An 18,274-nucleotide genomic window follows, 5' to 3' on the forward strand; every position below is an offset into this window, starting at 1 on the left:
GGCGTTGTTCTTTCCACCCTTTGCCAGAGTAGTCTCTTTACCTCTGACTGATGTTGTAGTTGTAGTTAGAGCGGATGTGGCCGTACTGCCGCCGCTAGCTTTTTCTCGAGCATTCGGCACTATGTACTTGCCTGACCCTGTGGGTTGGCCAAGTGAACCAAGGATGGCACTAGGATCTCCCAGAGCTTTATTCAGAGCCTCTTTAGCCTGGTCTAAGTCAGCTCTCTGCATGGCAACCTGGGTCGCGAGATTGGATCCCTCATTTTTGATAGCTGCAACGTCTATGGCGATGTGTTTGCTTGCAGCCAACAGCTCTTCGTGGTTCTTCTGCATTTTTCGGTTCATGCCATCCAATTGCCCTTGTGTTTGTTGTGCCCTTAGCTCAAACCTCTTGACCGAGATCGTGAACTCATCAAGCCGTCGGCGGTCCTCCGCAAGGGCTTTTTCCAACTTCTCATGGTATGTGGCAGAATTCTGTTGAAGGATATTAAGCCCCTCTTCTATGGTCGCATTCTCTAGAACGGGAATAGGCATAAAGTCAATAGTTGCAACCGCGCTCGCGGCTACCTGGGTGATGCTAGACTTATCGCCAGCCTCATTAGGCTGGGCGGTAGGAACTTTCTCACCTTCAGTAGTAGGCTGTCGATTTCCTCCTCGTTCAGTTGACATCTCTGTCGATGGAGGGTGGGGAGAAAATCTTTGGATTACCTATTCTTCAGAAAGACCACGACAGTCTGCACGTGAGTACGGACTGTAACTGGAGGTCTTATGTTTCAGGCAGTTAACGTAAAACTTTTGATAAGGGTTTGCGCTTGACTTCCCAATGGCTGCGATTGCGAAGAAACGCTATGCAATAGGTCCCACTGGGCGTGCCAAAATGTTTGGCTCCAGTTTTGTTGCAGCAGGTCAACAGTTTCTTTTCTGCGCGGCCGTGCCAGCACCGTTTGGGTGTGGTCATCGGGCGTGTCCCTTGACCTGATTTCTTTTGAGCGATTGTGGACAAGGAGAGAACCAACCTCGTCGCGGGATTCTTTGTGCCTCGTGGTGAGGACTTTTGCTAAGGTTCTTCAAAATCACACAATTGATACTCGACGTCGTAGATCGAGCAGAGCGAAAATCACTGGGAAGTGGGTAGAACTTGCTAAAGCGTGACTTTAGCTTGGCTGGTTTGCGAGGGCGTTACCCCTTGCTTGGCTGGTTTAGTAACGGTTATGGAATTGGTACTACAGTCGGCTCCGGAGGAGACTAGGACCAAAGCACGTTGACAGAGGGTTTGGTGGCACTGACAGTTGGCTCCTGAGGATTCTTGGACTGGAGTGTGGTCACGGGTAAGAGAAGGAGATGGGTTTCTCTGGAGAGGCTTGGATAATTGTAGAGATTAATTGATGAATTGTGTGTGTTGTTACTTCGTTGTAGCCTCTATATATAGGCTACCATGTCATAGTGGTTGGCCTTAAACAAATCATGATGGGTTTTCCATTTAAGCACTAATGGAATCATGATAGGTTTTCCAATTAAGCACTAATGGAATCATGATAGGTTTTTCCCTATTGGCCACCATGAAATGTAGTTGAATGTTTCCCCACGTGCATGTCATATTGAATTCCTTAATTGAATGGTGGAGTATATATTCGCATGGGCTTGCCTTTTCTTGCAGCTTGCATAATCTTCCATAATTCTGCAGGTAGGCTTTATTTAGCCTCTAAATAATATATTTCGAACTTGTCGACAATATATAGCTTGAGCCACTGACATTGGCTCAATTTCTCCAAGACACGCCTTGTCAGGTCAAAATGCTCATTATGGGTTCAAACACTATTGGCTCAATTATAAGTGAATCATGGAGAAATCGTGCTAGTATGATTTCCTTGCACTAGTCGTAAGATGTTTTGACATAGATGAGATTTGAAACTCTATTCAACTGAAAATTATGAAAAAAGGTTTTTCACACAAAAGATCAAACTTGTTTTATCATTGGGGAGAGATTCTACTCCATTTAACCTATCTCAGCCTACACAGAACTACTCTTTACACTGGATGTGTTTGCTTGATGAGAAACCTACCATCCAAAAATCACAAACCATATAACATACGTCAGACTCTTCAGAAATCTCTCTCGAAGACTCTTCATAAAGTGACAAAACTCTCTTCAGGTTGCTTCATCTTCGCTCACCGGCACAAGGCTATTCAGGTACTCGTGTGCTTTAACTGCGATTGTTTTGGATTCATCGGCTAATCAAATGATCGAGTAAAACCCACATTGTCTCTCTGGTCGTTTCTGAGTTCTTCTATGACTACTTTTACATATTCTAAGTGTTTGTGCAATGGTAATAGGCCCAAAACCCATTCTGACTTGGCAGCCATACAATTAATATATATATATATATATATATATATATATATATATTTTGGTTACAAGGAAGCTCGAAAGGGCCAAGAAAGAAAGAAACTAATTAGGGAACAAGAAGTTAGAGCCTACAACTCTAGTATGGCCACTGCCAGTAACATCATCAAGGTGGGTTTGAACTGTATGAGGGGGAGGTTGATCCCAGAAAGTTGTTCCTCTAGAGAAGTTGATACTATCCTTTGCCAAAATATCCACTGCAAAGTTCCGTTCCCTATGGATGTGGTAGATAGAACAGAGATCAAACTCTTGTATCATGCAATTAATATATATTTTAATTCACTGAAAACAACTGAAATTTTTATTGTTTTGCAGAGACGATGAAGAAGAACACAATACACAAAAGGGCTTTACTTTTTCTCTCCCATTTCTTTGTTCTTTGGGTATGCAATTTCTCTTCCAATTGGTCAATCCTTGTTTCAAAGTTCAATTCTTTACATTACTTTACTTGGGGTTGAAATTTTCTTTGATTTTACATGTTTGTTGAACTAAACACTTGTCGACAATCTTAGTTTTTGAGGACTTTCACTAAGTTTTTCCCATTTATTCTACTGTACAATCAAGTGTGCTTTTGATTTGCTGTTCGTCTCTCCACAGTTTCAATGTCTATGGATATATGCATAGTTATTTATTTTAGTTTCTCCCATATTTCTCTCACTCTAATCTTTGAACGAATACCTGCTGCAGGATAGTTACTAAGAATTGAGGCGGAAAATATGGAACCTAATTGGTACATTTGATTGACTGGTATGTGATTTTTTATTTACAGGTTTTCCTGTTTTTCCATTTGGTTTTGGAGCTCAGAGGTATATTTGTTTCTTTTTTTTGTTGGGTTGTGATTTTCTTGACTGTGAGTGACATATTAAGAGTGCTTTCCTAGATGAGTTATACTGAACACTTTAATGATCACATATTTGGTCTGGTGCAGGACCTAGCATACTGGTAAATGGTAATTGATGGGCAGAAGAGGCCAAGAGTATGAAGTTTTTTGGACTGTTTTATTGCATTAGATCCTTTGAAAGAACAAAACAAAGTTATCTATCAAATTTTCAATGTTATTAAGAATGCTCTTCTTTCACTTAAAGCTATAATTGATTGTATCATCTCTATAAAATTTTATTGCTTTATATGTTTGTTTCTGTTCCAAGTAGAGATCCATATGGAAAAAGTCAAGAATTGACTAACATTACGATCCTATAGAACACAGACAAAGTAAGCTGAATATTGTTAAACTATTGGTAACTATTAAATTGAAAAGTTTTCTGACAGTCAATATGTAATATTGGTTTGTTTTTTAGTTCTTTCTTTCTTGCTTTCTTTAGCATAAGTTTAGAGCATATCCAAGAAACTCGAGCTTATAAAATGCATATGCATGTATTCTTGGTTATTGTATTGTCAGGTGAAGTATATAAGAATTTTGATGTTAAGTGCACTAAGTTTTTTATGACACTTTAGCATTGGTCTCAAGTATTGAAATTTACTTACTTTCAGTGCTAGGTTCAGAACATATTATTTCCAGCCTATAATTATATTTCAGGATTCATATGACTCAATTCTGATCTCCATTTTAAATCTCCCCCAGAAAAGGAAGAGAGAAGAGAGGTAATATGTAGTTATTGTAATCCCTGTTTGGCTTTTCATACTCTTATTCTATTGAATAAACACCTTAAAGTCTGAGTGCAGTTATCTCATGTCATTTGCAGGTAGCTGTTGCTTTAGAGAAAGTTGCACTATCCGATGAGTATTTTGTCAAGAGAAAGCTGTATCCAAATGTTGATTTCTACTCTGGGTTCAGATATAGGTATTCCTTGACCAAATCAATCAGCAGTTTCATCATAATCTACACAAGAAAAAAAAAAAAAAAACTAGAGTGGATACAAGTCTGATATTGAACCTTTCTTTATTGTAATGCACAATCATCTTCGATTGTTTATCACTTTGCAAAAGAAAGACTACCTTTAAAAATTTAAGTGTTTATTGTTCCTGATTAAATTATATAGCTAAGAATGCATGTTAGTGGGGGTTTATAATAATCACACATGAACGATGACAAGTAAAGCATACTGATTGTTCTTGTACCTATAAATCTAGACCATCCACCTTATTTATATGAGCTGTTTTACTGAAACTAAATACAAGTCAGTAAAAGATTAGAGATTTCATACAATAATCTATCCTATATTTACAGAATGATATCAAACATTTCATGCTTCAGGAGCTATTGACTGCTTCATTTAAAAAAAAAAAACAGCTTTGCAGGTCCTTATCACACCGCACACATCATGGCAAGTCAATCCAAACAATTGATGAGTCCAGAGAAGTTGGAGGCTGTTGAGAAAAAAAACCATCTCGAAATTAAACATCTTCGATCCAGCTGTATATGAGGTAAACAAAACTACATTTTCATTTTTATTTATTTTCATATGTCTCTTCTTGGCTATGTCTTAATTATCAGCTTTTTGTTCTCTTTAATTAGGATATAGAATAGCACATTTTTGTGTAATTTGGTTCGATCTGTATAAAAAGTATGCACTTATGATTGTATAGATACATTTGGTGTTCATATGTGGTTGCATTGATACTTCTTTACTCTTGGTTCTGTATAAAAACCATGCACGTACGTAGGATTGAATGGATACATTTGGTGTGCATATGTGGCTGCATTTTGTATCTTCTTTACCCCGCCCACTTATGTAAACGGATTTTCATTTTGATTTGAAGCGTCTCAGCCGTATTAGTTTCTTGAGGATTTCACCAAACCAAGTTTCTAGATATCGATTTCTTACTCTTTTTTTTTTTTGTGTCAAGTATCGATTTCTTACTTTAGAGGTCTGTGTTTTTCTTCCTACTTTTGTTTGCTTATGTTAAAAGTATTATTTTTTTAGTGATAAAAGTATCATAACAAAAATTCTTCTTTATGTCTTTGTGCTTCACAGAATGATGCAAAAATTCTTCTTTATGTCTTTATGGCTTTGTTTGCTTAATCTCTCCGTTCTTTCTCATTGATATTGAGACCCAAACATTAGTCTTTCTGATTATATGCTCAAGCAAAGAACTTTAGATATTTTCAATCTTGAATGCCTAGATATACGAATTTCATTGTTGTTTTTAGGTTTTGATATCGTTTTTAACTTGTTTTGATCAGTCTTCTCATTAATGTAATAGAATGCTTATAGCTGCATATTTAGTATCCTTTTTGCAGCATTAATTTCTTTACAATGTTTATAGCTGTATATTTGCTAATATTCCTTATGGACTGTTTTTCCTTCTAAGTTCACAACATGTTCTGGACTTTAAATAACAGATAAGGTAGTGGTGAATTTATCTACTTGCCGTACATGGAAAAAACACCTCCTAAATAAAACCACAAAAGTGGTGCATAGATGAATCTGATCGAATTAAAAGGAAATTCATCTTGCAAACTCGACTACAGGAATTTGAAGTTTCTTTCATATGCTATTCACTCCTCCCTTATTTGATTCTTTTTTTTTTTTTTTTGCTGGTTGGACTTGGCGATTATTTCTCCCTTATAGTATATTCTAGAAGCATTTTTGTTTTCAAGAAGAGAAAATTTCTAATAATCTTGCATGCACAGCATATTAAGTTATTAACTGCGAAAGGAGCTCTGTACATACCTTTTCTCCATTGGTCATAGGTAGTTCCACTTTTTAGGTTCCGACTTCTTTGCCAAAAAAAAAAAGAAAAAAAAAATCTACTTGGATTATTATTGATCGTTGTCATCTTTGAAAATCATGGAACTCTGACAATGTTTTTTGAGCATGCATGGGATCACAGTTTCATGGGAGGGTTTTTACCATTCAGTGCCAAGACTTATAATACATTACGCGATAGAGAATAATGGTGTTCAGTGTTGGCTATAAGAATCCTCATGCTCGGAATGATTTCTTTAATTACACCCTTCATTTACGTTCGACTTTATTCTAAGCTGTCTAGAAAAAGTTGAAAAATCATGTTAATTGTGGCTACTTAAAGAAATTTTTTACTAAGCTAATAAATTATTTTCTTGGTTCATGTCTATAGCAAGAAGAGGGAGCAAAAGGATGTTGGGGATTGTGTACTTTTGAAGTACCCATATGATTTCCTTTTGTTTTCATGCCAAGCGAAAGTACATGGTTGAAATGTAAGGGCAGTGATTTCTACACCCCCCTTTGAGGCGCAAATATCTCACTTGCTGTAGCAAAAGAGGATCAATCTGAACTTCCGAAGCTGTTAGTGTATGTGAGATAAGTGCAGAAGAAATAGAAGATGGTTCTTTTCCTGACTATACCAATGGAATGATAAATGAAAATAAGAACCCTGATGAGTGGCATTTGCTGTGATGTGATGGATTTTGGGTCTTGATACATGCTGGTAGTTCGATCATTTCTGTAAACCTCCATATGGCGAATGCTTCATTCTGTGTTTTATTACTTATGTTCATAGACTCATCCGTTGTGTTATAAATTAAAGAAAGCTTAGTCTGCAATTGCATAAACTTATAATCTGTAAAACAAAAACATTTTTGGTTAACCTTTTTTTAGATTATGACTATTATTCTACAACATATACAATTCAGAGAAAGAAAAATCAAATCTTCAGCATCACGCGGGCGAGTTATGTTGCATGATCTATGTTCTTCTCTCCTGAATGACTGATAATCTTACATTAGAGTAGACCCTAGAATTGTATACACAAGTCTTCCATCATGTGCCTCAAGTCTTCCATCATGGCCCTTTCTAAGGTAGAAATTCAAGTCTCTGCATGCAACACAACAAAACCTTTTTAAGTCAATTTAATCACTAAACACAGTAACACACTACTGCTCGAAAACTGTACAAGAAAAGTTTCAATTTAGAACAACAACAAACTTCTTCCATTCCCAAGTACCTTCTTCACGTTTACATACTATTTTGGTCAAGAGCTTGAGTCTCATTCATCAAAAGAAAAAGGAAACCTCCACTAAAACAATGGACTGGACAACTAAAGCAAACAAAGAATATATACTAAAAAACAACACCCTAGGAGAGTTTTCCTCTCAACCTAGTTTTTTTCTACGGCGCCCTAGCCTCCTTCCTTAGCCTCGCTATCACTTCCTTGCCTCTCCATCCCTCCATGGCCTCCATAGAAGCTGTCACAACAAGTTTTGCTGCTTCTCTTGCTCTTGCTACGGGTGGTAGCGCCCCGGATCTGGGTAAGATTGGTGGTGGTTTGGTGCGCAAGTCATCTCAGTCCTTTCTACTTGGCAAGCCTCTGACTCGCAAGCCAGTGGATTCCAAAGCTTTCAAGGCTCACTTCCACCGTACCTGGATGGTGGATAAGGATTTTAGGGTTCAGGAAAAGGCTGGTGATGTGTTCCTGCTGTTCTCCTTTGAATTGATTCGTGATCGGAACAAGATACTACAGGGAGGGGCTTGGTCTTTTGATCAAGCTCCTATATGCTTTGAAGAAAATGATGGCGTAAAGCCTCTGCATGAAGCCCAACTCAAGCATCTACGTGTGTGGGTTAAAGTTTCGGGGATTCCTCCTTTGTATGAAGAACCTGAGAATTTTACTCTTATTGGCAATCTCTTGGGTGGTTTCTTAGACTATGACAAGAAGGAATTTAAGAAGGGTGTGATTCGGATTTTGTTTACCCATGATATCTCCAAACCATTTTTGCTTGAGCGGAAGGTTTTTTTGGATGTTGGCGTCGAACCGGTGCTTCAATTTCAATTTGAACATCTGAAAGGGCGATGTTCACAGTGCAGACTGGTCACGCATGCTGGGATTCCATGTGAGGAGCCGAATACTACAATATCGACATCTAGGGTTTTGAATTTTTCGGGTCCGTCACCCTCTGGAGGTTAGTTTTCTTTCTCGATTCAGAACAAGCATGAGTTCTTCTCTACTTCCTCATCTATTCCCAAGAAGAAGAAACCAACTATCCGTCAAGTCGAACGCCCTAATCCCCCAGCTGCTTCTCCTTCCGGGTCGCCTCCTATATCGAACCCGACTGTTGGTAATGGTGAGAACATAGCTCCAGAGACGAAGCATGATTTGGAGCAGGCCTTGTGTTCGGTTTTAGCCTCTAAGGTTGCGACTGGATCTGGTACAACTGAAGCTGCATGGCAGGCTATGCAACAAGATGTAGTGGCTTTGAAGAAAAGGGATAGGAATGGCGGTTGTGATCCCTCTCCAAAGAAGTTCAAGACCATTTTGGGTGGTAAAATTCCAACTTTGCAGGCTGATGCTTTGGGATTAGTTGGAGATGACAATGATACTCCCCTTGTCACTCTAAAGAAGAAGATGGGTAGGCCGCTTGGCAGCAGGAATAAGAGCCAATGCTCTGGGAAGAAGGCAGGAAATGCCCCTCTGAGACTCACCTACCCAGCAGCAGGTGTTTCAGGTTCTAGCCCTAGAGATAAGGGCAAAGGAAAGCTTTAGACTTTCTTGGTTCCTTTGCCTACTACAAGAAATTGAGTTCTCTATTATTTTCTCCTTAGTCTACTTAGTTGTACACCAATTAAGGTCTCTAGGCGACTAGGTTTTCATTTCAAAGGGGGTTAGTAGTGAGAAGTTGGTTTCTTGTATTTTAGGCTCAATAAGTGAGCATATGTGTTAACAGTGAATGTACTTGTCTTTTGCTTGGCAGCTTGTGCCATCTAGATTTTAGGTATGAGATAGCATTTGATGTATGTGCTTTCTAGCCTTTAGAAATGAAGTTATCATTTTCTAAAAAAAGAAAAGTAAACAAAGAAAAACACTTCCTCAATAATAGAACACGCTTTATAAAATAAAGCTCTGAACTTTCCAATATTATACAACAACCCATGACAGACCCCAATTTTTTTTTTGTTTTGTTTAACGCAAACTTTACCCCATCGTTCTGATTAAATATAGAGCATTATAACTTTGTTTGAATCAGAAAATTACCCTCTCATCTCTCTCTACCTACAATGAAACCAATCATCAGTCCTCTCTACCTCTACTTGTTGCTCCACATCCTCACTCTCTTCGTCACCGGTCAAACGCCACCATACATCTCGGTCAAAAATATCACCCTCGCCTGTGGCAATTCCTGCCAACCAACCTCCAATGACAACAGAAAGTGGAGTAGAGATATCGACTCAAAATTCACCCCAATTGGTAACGCATCCAAATCCATAGGTTCCCCGCCGTCGTCCTTCGCTAGCCAAGTCCTTTACAACGCAGCTCGGCTCTCTCGCTCCAACTTCACTTACAAAATTCCCCTCTCTCCAGGCCAAAAATTCATCTGCTTGCATTTCAATCCAGATACATACACCCCGGACTTCCAACGCTTCAACTTCCTCGATGACGGCGGCTTAACTCTTCTCAAAGACTTCAACCCCTCCGTCACCGCGGACGCTTCCGGCAAGTCCCAGCTGGTCAAAGAATTCTGTGTCAACATCGAGACAGGACGGAGACTCGAGATCACCTTTTGTTGTTACATTTTAATATTTTATTTATTATTGAAATTAAATTTGGGTGAATTTATTTTGTGTTTAAAATCTGAATTTATTTGTGTGTTTAAATTCAAAATTTATTTTGAATTTTATTTTTGTAACTTATGGTGTTTTATTTTGATTTATTTTGGGTTTTAATTCTTGTAACCTATGGCTTTTGGTTACTACCCTATTAATGGTAGGGAGTGTCCTAAGAGCCTATAAATAGCACAATTTGTTGCATGCTCAAACAGATCATTTGCTTTTACGTAATATTGTTACGAAACACTACTATTCGCCCATCAATTTTCTTTCCAAAATCCCCCAAAGTGTCTTGTGTGTTTTTTGGCCAAAGAAAGGTGTTCTTTTGGTGGAGCTTTGGGTTCCTCCAATTTGTGCAGATTGGTGTGAGCCACACAACTTGTTGTTGGGCTGTTGTATCCTGCAGGGGACAAGTCAAGAGATTTCTGGTGCACCGGCATTGTTCCGCAGAGGGCTTGAATCTCCTTAAAGAGAGCGAGATACCCGCGCCTCAACCTTTTGTCAATGAGTTTCTCATATAGAAATTATAATTTTATTATAATTTCACCAACAATTTTAAGGAGATTCAAATGAAGATGGAGCATGCACAAGAGAAACCGTTTGACAATATGGGAGATCTCAATTTGAGAAAGATAAGTATAAATATTATTTTTTATCGCTTGACTTATTTCTCATATAATGTTTATGATTATAATAAACTACTCACTATTATTCAAAGAAATATTGAGAAGTTTTGTAGATTAATATGGAGAGAGTTCCAAAAATCCATCTGTCGCAAACAAAAAGAGATTTTCTTGGAAACCTTAACGACTCGCATCCGAGTTGAGGAGGAAGCAAGAGGTCAAGATGTTCTTATGCAATATACAAACAATGACACCTCCAAGGTAAATTTAGTATCTTCCAATAATAATATACCCAATGCTCATTTTCATAAAAATTCTCTTATGCAGCCAAAGAAGAAAAATATGAAAAAAGTTGGTAAACCTCACCAACAGAATAAAGACAAACCAAGCTATGTGAATAAGAACCAATATCCTCCTTCGGAAAATAAGCAACAATATACTTGTTGTTATGTTTGTGGCAAAAGTGGGCATATTGCTCGAAATTGCAATTATCGAAAACGTGAGGCTGTTCCTCAAGCTCACGTCACTGAAGAACCATATGTGGCAATGATAACTGATGTAAATATGGTTCAAAGTGTTGAAGGATGGTGGGCAGATTGTGGTGCTAATAGGCATATCTGCTATGATAAAGATTGGTTCAAGAAATACATTCCTTTTAAGGAGCCCAAAACAGTTATGCTTGGAGATTCACATACTACTCATGTGTTTGGAATTGGTGAGGTGGAACTCAAATTTACTTCTGGTAGGGTGCTAACTTTGAAAGATGTGTTGCATACACCCTCCATGAGAAAAAATTTGATGTCTAGTTATCTTCTTAATAAGGCTGGTTTTAAACAAACTATGGAATCTGACCAATATGTGATCACCAAAAAAGGTGTATTTGTGGGCAAAGGTTATGCTTGTGATGGCATGTTCAAATTGAATGTTGAGAATAATAATAAAGCATCTACTTCAGTTTATATGCTATCTTCTTTGAATTTTTGGCATGCACGTTTATGTCATATAAATAGTAGATATGTGGGAATCATGAGTAGCTTGGGTTTAATTCCTTCAGTGCAAAAAGATTTTGAAAAATGTGAGACTTGCAGTAAAGCAAAAATTACTAGAAGGCCTCACAAAAATGTTGAAAGGAATACCGAGCTATTAGAATTAATTCATACAGACTTGTGTGAATTTGAGGGAATTTTAACTCGTGGAGGTAACATGTATTTTATCACTTTTATTGATGATTGTTCTAAATATGCTTATGTCTATTTGTTGAAAAATAAAAGTGATGCTTTTGCGAAATTTAAAGAGTTCCTCCTTGAGGTTGAAAATCAATTCGGTAGAAAAATTAAAAGACTCCGAAGTGATAGAGGGAGAGAATATGATTCTTCTGAATTCAATTCTTTTGTTCAATCTTTAGGAGTGATTCATGAAGTTACTCCACCTTATTCTCCTGCATCTAATGGTGTGGCAGAAAGAAAAAATAGAACTTTGATTGAGTTAACAAATGCCATGTTGATTGATTCAGGTGCTCCCTCTAATCTTTGGGGTGAAGCAGTTTTAACTGCTTGTTATGTGTTGAATAGAGTGCCACATAAAAATACAAAAATTACACCATTTGAGGTGTGGAAGGGGCATAAACCAAATTTGGGTTATCTTAGAGTTTGGGGTTGTCTAGCCTTTGTGAGGTTAACTGACCCTAGAAGACCAAAATTGGGTGCTAGAGCTACTACTTGTGTTTGCGTTGGATATGCTTTAAATAGTACAGCCTATAGATTTCTTGATGTTGAAAATCATGTTGTGATTGAATCTGGTGATGCAATTTTTCATGAAGAAAAATTTCCTTTTAAATCAAAAAATAGTGGGGGTCAAGAATCTAGAGAAAATATTTTTTCACAACCTAGTTCTTCTTCTTCTAATTTGCATATACAAGAAACTAATGAAAATGAACCTAGAAGAAGTAAGAGAGCTAGAGTTGAAAAAGATTTTGGCCCTGACTATTATGTTTATAATGTTGAGGAAAATCCTATTTCTTTACATTAAGCTTTATCATCACCAGATGCAATTTTTTGGAAAGAGGCTGTGAATGATGAAATGGAGTCTCTAATTTCTAATAATGCTTGGAAATTAGTAGATTTACCAACAGGTTTTAAAACCATTGGGTGTAAATGGGTCCTTAGAAAAAAGCTCAAACCGGATGGAAGTGTAGACAAATATAAAGCTAGACTTGTTGCTAAAGGTTTTAAGCAAAAAGCTGATCTAGACTTTTTTGATACTTTTTCTCCGGTTACAAGGATTACATCCATTAGATTATTGATTGCTATTGCTGCAATTCATGATTTGATTATTCATCAAATGGATGTGAAAACAGCTTTTCTAAATGGTGATTTAGATGAAGAGATCTATATGGACCAACCAGAAGGTTTTATAAAACCTGGTTAAGAGCACAAGGTATGTAAGTAATCTAAATCCCTTTATGGTTTAAAGCAGGCTCCTAAACAGTGGCATGAAAAATTTGATTCCTGCATGATTGGAAATGGTTATAAATCAAATGAATGTGACAAATGCATATATTATAAATCTTGGAAAAATTCACATGTTATTATTAGCCTCTATGTGGATGATCTCTTAATTTTTGGCTCAAATTTGCATGTAATTGATGAGACAAAAACTATGCTTAAGAGCAATTTTGATATGAAAGATCTTGATGAGGCTAATGTTATTTTGGGCATGAAAATAACAAAAACATGTGATGGTATTTTTCTTGATCAGTCACATTATATTGAGAAGATTTTGAAGAAATATGATTATGTTAGCCACAAACATGTGTCTACTCCTTTTGATTCTAGTGTTCACTTATTTCCTGTTGAAAGTGAAAATGATGTGATTAATCAAAAGGAATATGTAGTATAATTGGCAGTTTGTGCTATGCAACTGATTGCACTAGACCTGACATTGCATATGCAGTTGGAGTACTTAACAGGTTCACAAGTAAACCAGGTAAAGAACATTGGCATGCAATTGAGCGTGTTATGAAATATTTGCTTGGTACTAAAAATTATGGATTATTTTATAAAAAAAAATATCCTGCTGTACTTGAAGGCTTTTGTGATGCCGATTGGAATACTCTGTCAGATGATTCTCTCTCTACCACTGGTTATATTTTTACATTAGGTGGATGTGTTATTTGTTGGAAATCAAATAAGCAAACAATAATCTCTAATTCAACCATGGAAGCTGAACTTATTGCTCTAGCTTCAGCAAGTGAAGAAGCAAATTGGTTGAGAGATTTATTGCATGAAATTCCCTTGTGGGAAAAACCTATACCACCTATATTGATTCATTATGATAACACTGCAGCTATTGGTAGAGTAAATAACCGTTATTATAACGGTAAATCCAAACCTATAAGAAGAAAGCACAGTACTGTGAGATCATATTTGAGTGATGGAATTATTAATGTGAATTATGTTAAATCATGTGATAATCTTGCAGATCCTTTAACTAAGGGCTTGGCAAGAGAAAAGGTCTGGAATACATCGAGGGGGATGGGATTGAAGCCCATATCGTCATGAGTCATATATGAGGACACCCAACCCGGTGATTAGAGATCCTAAAAACTGGGTTCAATGGGAAAAACGAATCATAAGGTGGTTGTAAGAAAAATGCACTATATTTTCTTACTCATCCCTATGATGTAAGTGCATTAATCTTGTAACGTATATGAAGGTTGAGTTTACTTAAAACTCTTAATAAAATCTGTAGCTCATATGAGTGGGATGTTATAGTTACAAGAGCATCCTTGACGGATTTTACCTATATGAGTGTGAGAGTGGGGCCGCTCTCTATAAGAATTGGGCTTATTCTTGAAATATACTCATGAAAACCGGGATAAGCACAAGGCCGTAACGTGCTAGCTAATAAAGCTCATATTAACACCTGAATTATTATGTGTGAGCAGTAGTTCTTATTTTCCCTTAAGCAGTTGTAGTTCAAGTCTGAGACCACTATCAACTCTGGAGTAGGGATTGCTGGTTCACTAAGTGAAGGTTCAATGCAGAGCACACCTTCATGACGCATAATGGTTTGTCTTTGGCCGGTAACTTTGGTTTATATTTGTTTTTAAAATATTAAAATGAGTGGGGGAATGTTGTTACATTTTAATATTTTATTTATTATTGAAATTAAATTTGGGTGAATTTATTTTGTGTTTAAAATCTGAATTTATTTGTGTGTTTAAATTCAGAATTCATTTTGAATTTTATTTTTGTAACTCATGGTGTTTTATTTTGATTTATTTTGGGTTTTAATTCTTGTAACCTATGGCTTTTGGTTACTACCCTATTAATGGTAGGGAGTGTTCTAAGAGCCTATAAATAGAACCATTTGTTGCATGCTCAAACAGATCATTTGCTTTTACGTAATATTGTTACGAAACACTACTATTCGCCCATTAATTTTCTTTCCAAAATCCCCCAAAGTGTCTTGTGTGTTTTTTGGCCAAAGAAAGGTGTTCTTTTGGTGGAGCTTTGGGTTCCTCCAATTTGTGCAGATTGGTGTGAGCCACACAACTTGTTGTTGGGCTGTTGTATCCTGCAGGGGACAAGTCAAGAGATTTCTGGTGCACCGGCATTGTTCCGCAGAGGGCTTGAATCTCCTTAAAGAGAGCGAGATACCCGCGCCTCAGCCTTTTGTCAACGAGTTTCTCATATAGAAATTATAATTTTATTGTAATTTCACCAACACCTTCACACCAAGCAAAAATGCGTATGCTTTCATCAACGGAATCGAAATCTTGTCCATGCCCCCTGGTCTTTACAATACTTCTTCAGCTAAAGTGGTAAACGCCCTCGTAGGCTTATATCCGATGGGAAACAATACAGCTCTGGAGATGGTGTACCGACTCAACATCGGCAGAGGCCCCATCTCGCCGAACGCAGACACCGGAATGTACCGGACTTGGGACACTGCCGACCAAATTTATTTGGATAATATAAGTAAAATATTCAGCTTGCCACTACGAAAAGATGCAATGGAGCTCAACTTCATCAAAGTTCCAAAATACTCTGCTCCAAAACCAGTTTACACAACAGGTCGGTCAATTAGGTGGGACGAAACCACCTACGAGACCTATAACCTCACAAGGGTATTTCCCTTAGATCCCAAGTTTTATTACCTGGTGAGACTCTATTTCTATGAGATTGGAGACAGCGACTGATTGTTACAAATCTACATGGCTAATCAAAGTGTAGATGTCATCCGATGGAGTGGAGCAAATAGGAATCCATTTTATAGAGACTACGTTGTGAGCATGTTCATGCCTCCGGTCGGAATCCAGAAGAAAGTTGACTTATTTCTGGTACTTCCAACGCTCCTGATTGGGTATGCTTACAGCAATGCCATGTTGAACGGGCTGGAAATCTTCAAGCTCAGTGACTCGAGTAGGAATCTCACCGGACCCAACCTCGATCCACCACAACCGCAACCCCTATCACAAAACCTAGATGATCGCAGCCCACGTCACAAAACCTAGATGATACTGAAAATAAGAAGTCGAATCCCATGGTTGCTATCATTGCCGGTGTAGTTGCCGGGTTCATTACGCTCTCTGTTCTCAAATTCTTGGTTTCGAGGCAACGATGGAAATTAAAGGACTCTGGGTCTGGCTCCAGGCAAACAATGACAAAGCCAACAATGAACCCGGAACAATTTATGCCTACTAATTTGTGTCGTCACTTTCCGCTGGAAGAGATCACAACCGCCACCAAAAACATCAATGATACATTCATTATTGGAGCTGGAGGATTTGGCAACGTATCAAAGGATGCACTGATGGTGGAGCCACCCCAGTTGCCATCAAACGACTGAAACCAGGGTCATCGCAAGGTGCCCACGAGTTTAAGTCCGAAATTAAGATGCTCTCCCAACTCCGTCTTCGCCATTTGGTTTCATTAATTGGATATTATGTTGATAAGGGTGAGATGATCTTAGTGTATGATTACATGGCACAGGAACCCTCCGTGACCATCTCTACCGCACCGACAACCCGCCTCTTCCCTGGGAGAAGAGACTTCAGATTTGCATAGGCGCCGCTCGAGGGTTGCAATACCTTCATAGTGGTGCAAAGGGCACCATCATTCACTGAGATGTGAAGAGCACAAACATATTATTGGATGACAAATGGGTGGCCAAAGTTTCAGATTTTGGGCTGTCTAAGGGCACGACTAACATGTCTAAAACCCACATCAGCACAATGGTGAAAGATAGTTTTGGGTATCTGGACCTAGAATACTACCGCCGACAACGTCTGACTGAGAAGTCAGACGTGTACTCATTTGGTGTAGTGTTGTTTGAGGTATTGTGTGCAAGGCCAGCAATGATTCAGACAGAAGAGCTGAAGCAAGTGAGCCTGGCTGAGTGGGCCAAAATCTGTCAACAGAACGGGGACCTTGATCAAATCATTGATCCAAGTTTGAGAGGTAAGATTTCAGCCGACTGCCTGAATAAGTTCACTGAGGTAGCTATCAGTTGCATGCATGATGACGGGACAGAACGGTCGTCCATGAATGATGTTGTAAAGGAGCTTGAGCTTGCATTGATGCTTCAACAGAGTGCAGAAGGGAATACCTAATGCACTACTAGGAATGTTGAAACTGAAACAAGCAGTAGTGACCACAGTTGTGCCACCAACTATTCCGTCAAATGTATATCTGCGACAATCTTCTCTGAGATTAACAACCCAAGTGGGAGATGAGCATCATTTCAAAGAAATAAAAGCAATCTGGACAGAATCATGAACCGGTAAATATATTACATTATATATTTTTACTGGATTGTATAGAAAACCAATAGAATGCAATATAATTGCTGTGCCACTTTCAAATCACATTGCAGTACATGACTACATTTATCCTTATGGTATTCCTATCATTACTTATAACCAATGTAATATATATTTTATGAAGCTTTATACTGTAATGTAACAGAAGACTTTGTTGATGATATAGAAATTTGGTCATCATTTGGAAAGCGAAGAAGGATAACACAATTGTAATAGCAAGACCCGTATTTACCATATACTAAACGTCAGTTAATTAGGGTGCGTCTGGAGTATGCGGGCGTACGCGACACCGAAGTGGGGCCCAAATGCGTGGGTCGTTCCTGTCCACAAGTTTTCAAGGAGAAGGGCAGTGATTTAATTCCCCAAATAACCACTTTTATTAGTAAAAAAATCTTCGTTACGGTAATACTTTCCTCGCTGTCTATGGATAACATCAACCTCATTACCTTGGAAAGTATCAGCTTTCTTTACTGTGGCTACAGATGTTACTGCCAAGTTTTTAATTCCAATGCTGTATTTCCATTGAACCGGTTTCTTCCCATTTGATTAACAACTTTTTGACATTCCGAATCTGCCTGATGTGATCAAGATGCATAGAAGCCAATTACCAATTTTTCCCAATCAAGATGGTGAGTCAAAAATTTATGACGATGGTCAAAGTATCTTATGAGAGAAAAGAAAGGAGCCACCGTGAAAAGGTATTTCCGCGATGGCTGAAACCACTCCAAATACCAATTCTTCCAAACTTTAACCAAATTTGAAAACCAATCAATGCAAGACGTAGAGCACGATGAGATGATCGTTTCTAATAAACTCTTGTAAAATTATATGCCAAAGTCTGATAAGAAGGAAATAGATTTCATAATGCAGCAATAACCTTAATACTATGTATTCAATAGCTACAATCAATTGCATAGTTATAATGCCAAGAACAAGT

General features: G+C 37.9%; 1 long non-coding RNA gene and 1 pseudogene across 1 annotated transcript; both read left to right on the forward strand.

Moving 5' to 3' along the window:
- Window positions 1-4,140: 4,140 nt before the first annotated feature.
- Window positions 4,141-6,674, forward strand: LOC121052939. The gene is made up of 3 exons (XR_005810313.1): window positions 4,141-4,205; window positions 4,656-4,789; window positions 6,446-6,674. It is a non-coding gene; the product is annotated as an uncharacterized LOC121052939 (long non-coding RNA).
- Window positions 6,675-9,339: 2,665 nt separating this feature from the next.
- LOC112200916 lies at window positions 9,340-17,385 on the forward strand (annotated as a pseudogene).
- The last annotated feature ends 889 nt before the right edge of the window (window positions 17,386-18,274 follow it).

Source organism: Rosa chinensis, chromosome 4 (genome assembly GCF_002994745.2).
Source record: "Rosa chinensis cultivar Old Blush chromosome 4, RchiOBHm-V2, whole genome shotgun sequence".
Lineage (NCBI taxonomy): Eukaryota > Viridiplantae > Streptophyta > Magnoliopsida > Rosales > Rosaceae > Rosa > Rosa chinensis.